This window comes from Bos mutus, chromosome 22, assembly GCF_027580195.1.
Source record: "Bos mutus isolate GX-2022 chromosome 22, NWIPB_WYAK_1.1, whole genome shotgun sequence".
Lineage (NCBI taxonomy): Eukaryota > Metazoa > Chordata > Mammalia > Artiodactyla > Bovidae > Bos > Bos mutus.
Window position 1 is genome coordinate 122697 of NC_091638.1, and position 9375 is coordinate 132071.

Consider the following 9375-nt stretch of genomic DNA (forward strand, 5'->3'; position numbering starts at 1 on the left):
GGAGATTCCTTAAAAACTGGAAATAGAACTGCCTTATTACCCAGCAATCCCACTGTTGGGCATACACACCGAGGAAACCAGAATTGAAAGAGACACGTGTACCCCAGTGTTCATCGCAGCACTGTTTAGAATAGCCAGGACATGGTAGCAACCTAGATGTCCATCAGCAGATGAATGGATAAGAAAGCTGTGGTACATATACACAATGGAGTATTATTCAGCCATGAAAAAGAATACATTTGAATCGGTTCTAATGAGGTGGATGAAGCTGGAGCCTATTATACAGAGTGAAGTAATCCAGAAAGAAAAACACCAATACAGTATACTAATGCATATATATGGAATTTAGAAAGATGGTAATGATAACCCTGTATGTGAGACAGCAAAAAAGACACAGAGGTATAGAAACAGTCTTTTGGACTCTGTGGGAGAGGGAGAGGGTGGGAAGATTTGGGAGAATGGCATTGAAACATGTATAATATCATATATGAAACGAATGACCAGTCCACGTTCTATGCAGGATACAGAATGCTTGGGGCTGGTGCACTTGGATGACCCAGAGGGACGGTACAGGGAGGGAGGTGGGAGGGGGGTTCAGGATAGGGAACACATGTATACCGGTGGCAGATTCATGTTGATGTATGGCAAAACCAATATAATATTGTAATTAGCCTCCAATTAAAATAAATAAATTTATATTAAAAAAGAAATTAAAAACACACACAAAAATAATAATAAAATGTTTAAATATTTTCCACAATAAAAAAAGAAATATTTGTGAAGATTCTCAATATTTTATTCCGTCTCTTTCTGGAGCTTAGGGTTAAGGCTAGGGAATTATGCCAAGCCATGACAGAATATATTTTTTTTCTCTTTTTTCACCATTTATTGATGTTTAGGCACGAAGTTGTATGTTTTTCCTTATATGGTTCTTCCTCTTGAAGTTTTTGCTGTGCTAATAATTATTGTTAGTTACATTTGATGTTGGGGGAAATGAGTTCTGGGTTCCTGTTTTACCTCACCATCATTTCTATTTTAATAAGGTCAGAGATTAAAATATCAGACCCTGGTATTGTAACCCAGAAGCTCTCTTTAATTAGATATGTCCTGTTTTTATCTTCTGTTCACTTTGCTAGAACTGCTTTGAGCACTTATCCTCACTAATTATTGTAATGGGAGTAGCTTAAAGCTTAAAAAGATAGCTGTTCTAGCCTATGATTTTATACCAATTAACATGGGATGATGCTCAGAATAATGGTGAGAAAACAAAACAGTAGTAAAAATGGCCAAGCCAAAAGAGTTGTTAGAGGGCAAAGAATCCAATTGCCCATTTTTACAGATAGAAATGGAAGGAAGTGTGGAAGGTGATGAATGCAAAGGCCTGGCCTTTGAACTAACCTTCCTAACTCCGAGGAAATAATTATTTTTGTATTTTATCTTTCTCTAGCACACCAGGATGGCTCCCCAGATTGTTAGCTGTTTTAAGAAATGAGAAATGTAATACTTAGCCCTCAGGGTAGTCCAACTCAGCCTAAGTATTAGTTAATTAATTAATACACCCTACCAAGGAAGGACATGATTTATTTACTGCCCAAGAGAACCATCTACCTACCTGTAACATCTAGCTCCTTCATTTATAGCTGGTGCTGACTCAGTGTATTATAACATCTCCTTCCTTTCTGTTATTCGTAGTATGTCCCACCTAAGACTGATACTGTTGTTAAGAACTCTGTCAATGGGGTTATTCAATCAGATGAAGGAAGATTATTGGTTTGGTCAAGAGTGCTTAAGAACTTCAGCTTCCAGCTATGATGGAGAAACTGGAAAAAGACATGTCTTCCTAATGTTTAAAAATAAATAGGAAACTGGATTAAAATATATGAAATTACTATTTTCAAACACTGACAAATAGGAAGTACAAGACTTTGAACTATAAGAGGTCGGTAAAAGAAGTAAACTGAGTCTTAAAATCACTCCAGTCTCTTCCTGAAGAGCATCTTCCAAAGCACAACTGCAGAGTTGAAGGGAGGATCCTGTGCAGTGGTCTTGAGCTCAGGGGATACTTATTAAGGATCAAGAAGTCTGATATGCTAGAATTTCTGAGGCAGACTGGCACAGAGGAGGGAGTTATATGGAGAAAGAGCTCTAGAAATCTTCAGGGTTCTCTGTGAGTCTGTTGATGAAAACTAAGCTATGCTACATAAGGTAAAATCCACCAGGCTGTGGTAACAATGACCAAATGCTCTCAGAAGAGTCATTCCCAGAGGACACAAGATCTAGGAGACATTCAAATTCTAAGCAGCCAAATGAGGAATCTTTATCAACTATATTGAAGATTTAGCAGAACTCTCAAGAAGGGGATATCTTAGTAAAATGACAGAATTAGTCATAGAATGGGGCTTCCCTGGTGTCTCAGTGGTTCCAGGTGGTGCTAGTGGTAAAGAACCTGACTGTTAATGAAGGAGATATAAGATATGTGGGTTTGATCCCTGGGTTGGGAAGATACCCTGGAGGAGGGCATGGCAACCTATTCCAGTATTCTTACCTGGAGAATCCCAGGCACAGAGAAGCGTGGCAGACTACAGTCCATAGGGTTGCACAGAGTCAGATATGACTGAAGCAACTTAGCATGCATACACACAGCCAGAGAGTAAACATGGAAAGGAAGGAAGAGAAGAATGGATCAAGGCCAGACAGGAGCTAACAGTGTTCCTGTCAACAGTAACAGGGAGCTAACAATGAGTTACTTTAGAATAATTATTAAAAATATGTCGAGGATTTTAAGAAAACATCATGAAAAGATCAATAGAAAGTACTATAACAATAACCAAATAGAGACTTAGAGCTGAAAAATATAGTATCTTAAACAATAAATTCACAACATAGAGATAGCACCCACTGAAAAGTTTAGAATATCGGTAAATTTGAACACATAGAAACAGAAACCACCACAGTAGAAGAACATAAAGAAAAAAATGGAAAAGAACCAAATTTAGTGACCCATGGGCAGCAAATTTTAACAACTGGCATCATGGAAGAGAAAAGACTTGATTTATAGCGTAGGCCAACTTTTATGATGTAAATACTGCCACTATTGCTGGTTTCAAGGTACCAACATAACATCACTGAATATAATATTTTCCAAATTTGATGAATTATAAACTAACACACATCCAATAATCTAAACAAACAAACAAAAAGCCAAGAAAACCACAGCAAAGTATATCATTTATTGTAGTCAAATTCTTGAAAATCATGATTAAAAAGATCTTAAAGTTAGCCAAAGGAGGCAATTCATACATATACACGAGCAAAGACCAAGACCAGGCATTTCATTTAAAACCGATCACATCTTTAAACTACTGGTGCGGGTTGGAGGAGTGAATCTGGATTTCTAAGCTCATAGAAATGTTCTTCTACACTGAAGGATTATGATTTCTATCTTAGAAAGCTGGAAAATGAGAGAATATTAACTCCAAAGAACTAGGAAGCAAAAATAAAGATGAGTTGAAATTAATAGACCAAGGGTCAGCAAACCAGAGCTCACAGGCAACTCTGGCTCAACACTTGTTTCTGTAAATAAAGTTTTATCTGAACATAGTTCCACTTATTCATTTACTTGTTGTTTATTGCTACCTGAAAGGTCATACGGCCTGAAAACCTAAAATATTTATTTCAGATCAGATCAGGTAAGTCGCTCAGTCGTGTCCGACTCTTTGTGACCCCATGAATCGCAGCACACCAGGCCTCCCTGTCCATCACCAACTCCTGGAGTTCACCCAGACTTACGTCCATCGAGTCAGTGATGCCATCCAGCCATCTCATCCTCTGTCGTCTCCTTCTCCTCCTGCCCCCAATCCCTCCCAGCAACAGAGTCTTTTCCAATGAGTCAACTCTTCGCATGAGGTGGCCAAAGTACTAGAGTTTCAGCTTCAGCATCATTCCCTCCAAAGAAATCCCAGGGCTGATCTCCTTCAGAATGGACTTGTTGGATCTCCTTGCAGTCCAAGGGACTCTCAAGAGTCTTCTCCAACACCACAGTTCAAAAGCATCAATTCTTTGGCGTTCAGCTTTCTTTATAGTCCAAATCTCACATCCATACATGACTATAGGAAAAACCATAGCCTTGACTAGATGGACCTTTGTTGGCAAAGTAATGTCTCTGCTCTTTAATATGTTGTCTAGATTGGTCATAACTTCCCTTCCAAGGAGAGAGTGTCTTTTAATTTCATGGCTGCAATCACCATCCACAGTGATTTTGGAACCCAGAAAAATAAAGTCTGACACTGTTTCCACTGTTTCCCCATCTATTTCCCATGAAGTGATGGGACCAGATGCCATGACCTTAGTTTCCTGAATGTTGAGCTTTAAGCCAACTTTTTCACTCTCCTCTTTCACTTTCATCAAGAGGCTCTTTAGTTCTTTACTTTCTGCCATAAGGGTGATTTCATCTGCATATCTGAGGTTACTGATATTTCTCCCAGCAATCTTGATTCCAGCTTGTGCTTCCTCCAGTCCAGCATTTCTCATGATGTACTCTGCCTATAAGTTAAGTGAGCAGAGTGACAGTATATAGCCTTGACATACTCTTTTTCCTATTTGGAACCAGTCTGTTGTTCCATGTCCAGTTCTAACTGTTGCTTCCTGACCTGCACACAGGTTTCTCAGGAGGCAGGTCAGGTGGTCTGGTATTCCCATCTCTTTCAGAATTTCCCACAGTTTATTGTGAGCCACACAAAGGCTTTGGCATTAGTCAATAAAGCAGAAATAGATGTTTTTCTGGAACTCTCTTGCTTTTTTGATGATCCAGTGGTGTTGGCAATTTGATCTCTGGTTCCTCTGCCTTTTCTAAAACCAGCTTGAACATCTGGAAGTTCACGGTTCGCATGTTGCTGAAGCCTGGCTTGGAGAATTTTGAGCAGTACTTTACTAGCGTGTGAGATGAGTGCAATTGTGCGGTAGTTTGAGCATTCTTTGGCATTGCCTTTCTTTGGGATTGGAATGAAAACTGACCTTTTCCAGTTCTGTGGCCACCGCTGACTTCTCCAAATTTGCTGAAATGTTGAGTGCAGCATTTTCACAGCGTCATCTTTCAGGATTTGAAATAGCTCAACTGGAATTCCATCACCTCCACTAGCTTTTTTCATAGTGATGCTTCCTAAGGCCCACCTGACTTCACATTCCAGGATATCCAGCTCTAGGTGAGTGTGAGTGATCACACCTTCATGATTATCTGGGTCGTGAATATCTTTTTTGTACAGTTCTTCTGTGTATTCTTGCCACTTCTTCTTAATATCTTCTGCTTCTGTTAGGTCCATACCATTTCTGTCCTTTATCAAGCCCATCTTTGTGTAAAATGTTCCCTTGGTATCGCTAATTTTCTTTAATAAACTATTAAAAAATTTAGTCTAACTATATGCGATAAACATAATATACTATGAACAGGTAGAATTTTTCTTGGGAATTCCAGGTTGATTTCATAGATGAAAAATTAATGTAACAACATTAACAGAATAAAGGAGAGAAAAATAAGTTTCCTGCTTCAGGAAGAAAAAAAATGTGCAACTGACAAAATTTAGCCTGTAATGATTAAAAAAAAAAAAATTCACCAAAATAGGAATAGAAGTCAACTGATAAAAGACATTTTTTTTTTTTTTTTTTTTTACAAAATATGTACAGCTAACATCATACTCAATGGTGAAAGACTGAGTTCATGTTCCCTATGATCAGGCTCCATCCCTGTCACATTCATTCAGCCTTGCACAAGAAGTCCTTGCCAGGGACATCCCTGGCAATTCAGTGGTTAAGACTCTAGGCTTCCAGTGCAGGGGGCATGGGTTCCATATGGTCAGGGAAACTGAGATCCTACATGCTGTGCCTGCTGCTGTGCCAAGTTGCTTCAGTTGTCTCTCTTTGCAATCCTATGGACTGTTGCCTGACAGGCCCTCTGTCCATGGCATTCTCCAGGCAAGAATACTGGAGTCGGTGGCCACGTCCTCCTCCAGGGGATCTTCCTGACCTAAGGACTGAACCCTTGTCTCTTATGTCTCCTGCATTGGCAGGTGGGTTCTTTACCACTAGCCCCACATGGTATGGGGCACAGCTGAAAAAAAATCCTTGCCAGGCTAACCAGTACAAACAAAGCCAGACAGCAATAGAAGGCATTTTTTTCTTTTGGAAACAAAAATGCTCCCCCCCTTTTTTTTTTTTGCAGATGACATGACTGTGTAGAAATTCCTAAGTGAAAGTCACGCAGTCGTGTCCTACTCTTTGCGACTCCATGGACTGTACAGTCCATGGAATTCTCCATGCAAGAATACATGAGTGGTAGCCTTTCCTTTCTCCAGGGGATCTTCCCAACCCAGGGATCGAACTAAGGTCTCCTGCATTGCAGGTGGATTCTTTACCAACTGAGCTATTGGGGAAGCTAAAAATCCTAAGCAATCTCTAAAATTTATATTAAAGCTAATGAGTGAATTCGGAGAAGGCAATGGCACCCTACTCAGTACTCTTGCCTGGAAAATCCCATGGGCAGAGGAGCCTGGTAGGCTGCAGTCTTTGGGGTCACTGAGAGTAGGACACAACTGAGCGACTTCACTTTCACTTTTCACTTTCATGCATTGGAGAAGGAAATGGCAACCCACTCCAGTGTTCTTGCCTGGAGAATCCCAGGGATGGGGGAGCCTGGTGGGCTGCCGTCTATGGGGTTGCACACAGTCGGACACGACTGAAGTGACTTAGCAGCAGCAGTGAGTGAATTAAGAAGGCCACAGCTTATAAGGTTAGTATACAACACCACTTATATCTCTATACATACTACTCCTATATATTGAAAATTGAGAAAATGAAAAATTTTAAATATCATTATATTTATATACTAGCATCAAAATCATGAAATCGCAAAATGTTTGCAAAACCTATTCACAAAAACTACAAAAAACTGGTGACAGAAATTAAAATTTAAAGAAAACTATTTTACTTATGGATTTAAAGACCCAATATTGTTAAGATGTTAGTTCTTCCCAAATTAACAGCCAATCCAGGCAAAATCCCAGCTAGTTATTTTGTAGAACTGGACAAGCTGATCCTAAAATGTATCAGAGGGCCTACAGTAGATTAAGTTTTAAACAAGAAGAAATTTGAAGGAGTTTGAGAAATTTGAGTCTTATAGAATAAGAATATGTAGGACAGTATCATATTGGTCTATGTTTTGATAAATATATATATAGAAGAAAATAGAGTCCAGAAATATGTCCCACAAATATGGTCAACTGATCATCAAGAAAGGGGCCAAGATGAAAGGATAGTCTTTTTAAGTAACAGTGTTAGTGCAGTTAGATATTAGGAGAAAAGAAGACTATATAGGACAAAATAAATCTCAGTACTTCCCTCATATCATACACATAAAAAGGCTCATAGACCAAAATGTAAATGTTAAAACTATGAAATTTCTAGAAAAAAGCATAGGTGAAAACTTTCGTGATCTCAGGATAGGCAAAATTTTTTGATAGGTAACAAAAAGCTATATAAAAATTTATTGATGAATTCAGTTTAGTTTGGTCACTCAATCATGTCCAACTCTTTTCAACACCATAGACTGCAGCAAGCCAGGCTTTGTAGTCCATCATCAACTCCCAGAGCTTGCTCAAACTCATCTCCATCGAGTTAGTGATGCCATCCAACCATCTCATCCTCTGTCACCCCCTTCTCCTGCCTTCAATCTTTTCCAGCATCAAGGTCTTTTCAAATGAGTCAGCTCTTCGAATCAGGCGGCCAAAGTATTGGAGTTTCAGTTTCAACATCAGTCCTTCCAATGATTATTCAGGACTTATTTCTTTTAGGGTTGACTGGTTGGATCTCCTTGCAGTCCAAGGGACTCTCAAGAGTCTTCTCTAACTCCACAGTTCAAAAGCACCAATTCTTCAGCTCTCAGCTTTGTTTATAGTCCAATTCTCACATCCATACATGACTACTGGAAAAACCATAGTTTTGACTAGATGGATGTTTGCTGGCAAAGCAATGTCTCTGCTTTTTAATATGCTGTCTAGGTTGGTCATAGCTTTTCTTCCAAGGAGCAAGCATCTTTTAATTTCATGGCTGCAGTCACCATCTGCAGTGATTTATTTCATCAAAATTTGAAATGTTTGCTCTTCAAAGGACATTTAAGAATATAAAAATCAAGTCATAGACTCACAATATGCTAACAATACATACAAGTTTATACAAATATATTAACAATACATGTATCTGGAAGAAGACATATAGAACATATATAAAGAATTTTGTAACTCAATAATTAGAAGACAACCCAACTTTATAGAGAGAGGAGCAAATTAATTAAATGTTTAACAAAAGAATATATAGGAATGATCAAACGCATATGCAAAGATGCCTAACACTATTAGTTAAAAGAAAATGCAAGTCAAAATCCTCATGAGATACACTATACATCCATCATAATGGATAACATGAATGACAATACCAAATATGAAAGATATGGCTAAGCTGCAACTCTCATTGATGCTCTGGGAATATAAAATGGTAAGGCCTTTCTAGAAAATACTTTGGCTATTTTACATAAAGTTAAACATTTATTTACCCTAAAACTTCAAAGTATTTACCAAGAGAAATGAGAACATTTGTATACACTTATTATACACATTATAATAATGTGGAGCAGCCATGAGGAGATACCCCTCGTCCAAGGTCAGAGAAGCCCCAGTAGGATGGTAGGCACTGGAGCGGATTTGAGGAGATACCCAACCTCAAAGGGCAAAGGAGAAGCCCCAGCAAGGTGGTAGGAGGGGCGAATTTGCATTTAGAATCAAACCCCATTCCCACCAGAGATGCTCAGAGGGCTCAAACAAACCTTTTGTACACCAGGACCCAGGGAACCCACAGAGACTGAGACAGAACTGTGTTTGAGCATCTTCTGTGGATGTACGGGTCAGTGACTGTCAGAGCGACAGGGCTCTGGGTGCAGCAGACTCGGGTATGGCATAAGCCCTCTTGGAGGGGGTCGTCATTAATCCCACCACAGAGCTGCCAGAACTTACACAGGACTTGGAAATAGACTTGGAGGGCACAAACAGAACCTTGTGCACCAGAACCCAGGAGAAAGGAGCAGTGACCCTGCAAGGGACTGACCCAGACTTGCCTATGAGTGTCCAGAAGTCTCCAGTGGAGGCGTGGGTCAGTGGTGGCCTGCTGCAGGGTTGGGAACACTCAGTGTATCAGTACATGCATAAGATCTTTTGAAGGAGGTCACCATTATCTGCATTACCTCCACCATAGATTGACTCCAGGTAAACAGCAGGGAACACAGCTCCACTTACCAACAAAAAATTGGATTAAAGATTTACTGAACATGGCCCC